Below are 1588 nucleotides of genomic sequence, written 5' to 3'. Positions count from 1 at the left end.
AAATCCACTACTTTATCATGTTCTGAGATCAATAGACCTTCACCATCAGAAATTGTCCAGACTTTATTCCTTTGTTTTCTTTCCTTGAGAATGTTATGAAAAAGCGCAGGCATCTGTCACCTTGAACCATCCACGCATAACCCGCTCTGCCTTTAATTCCTCATACTCCATCTTCATGAGCTCTATATAAACCTCTCTTACTGCCCTTTCTTCTTGAATAAGAGAATTATTTGCCTGGTCAGTTTGCAGTTTTTCTTGGACAGTGAACATCTTAATTCTAGCTTCTTCAACTTTCTTACCCACATCTGAAAAGTTTTCTCTTGACCAGCTCTTTAGGATCCCCTTGAGAGTTTTCTACTTTTGAGCTAAGATATAGACTGGTGTGATAATATTTCTGCTATCTCTTTATCTAATAATCTAATTTTCCATGCTAGAACCAAGCATGTAGAAGTGGATTATCACTATGTCAGAGAATTAGTCACCAACAAACTTGTGGACATCAAGTATGTGTGTACACAGGATCAGACTGCAGATGTGTTCACAAAAGGTTTGGCTACCACAAGATTTCAGGAGTTGATTACCAAGCTTTCAGTGAGAATATCTCCCTTCAGCTTGAAGGAGGGTAGTGGAGAACATGTAACAAATGATGCTAGCCACGTCAGCTCAAGGCAGTTACAACAGAACCACAGTTAGTTAGGAATAACAGAATGTCAGAATCTATATCAGTTAGGTGTAACAGAATGTCTAGTCATCAGTTTATGTAGTGATTGTAAAAGTAGTATAAATACAAGAACTGATGTAATAATCATAAGTTTTTCAATTCAATATTTAGTTTTTAGAGTATTACTCATTTTCTTCTTTACAAAATTGATCCAAAACCATTTTCACTAGACATTTTCCATTCGGAGCGGAGTGGATGGATCAATGGATCATATTAATTTGGATTGAATAGGATGGGTGTAGGAAACGACTTATTGTTGTTTTAGATTATCACATCACTCTCCAAAAAGTCCAAATTGTTGATTCTACTTAATTAGGGTTCGTTTTGATTTGGGTAAAATGTTTATGAGCAATTTTATTTTATTTTATTTTTTATTTTTTGAAGCAATTAGGGGTTAGGCAAACCCCAACCAGTATTAGAAAACCAGCTTAACCTCTTTGGTACATCATACCCCTAGCATCCTCCTCCACTATCACATTTAACTCATACGCTAGCAGAGGAATGCTATAAAATATGCTTTGACTCTCACAAGGACTACACCTACCCATTCAAGATCGGGCCTTCGCCGACGATCCGACCACTCTGTTTCTCTCCCTAAACACATGGGAGACTACAACAGACTCAAACTCCCTCATGGTCCTTCTGATCACAGCAACCAGTTCTAAACAATACCAATGACATATCTCCCTCCCGTTGATCACTTGAACTGGCCTCAAAGAATCAGATTCTACCAACTAAAAATATGACCTAAATGAAAACACACACGCTTTAAATTTTGCATTGCCTCTCAAGTTCAATCCGAGTAGAGACTTTGGGGCCTAAAAAAAAGGGGAAATGGAAGTTAGTTTGTTTCTCTTAAACAACACA

The sequence above is a fragment of the Coptis chinensis genome, chromosome 3, assembly GCF_015680905.1.
Source record: "Coptis chinensis isolate HL-2020 chromosome 3, ASM1568090v1, whole genome shotgun sequence".
NCBI classification, from domain to species: Eukaryota; Viridiplantae; Streptophyta; class Magnoliopsida; order Ranunculales; family Ranunculaceae; genus Coptis; species Coptis chinensis.
Note: the sequence above shows the minus strand (reverse complement) of the source record.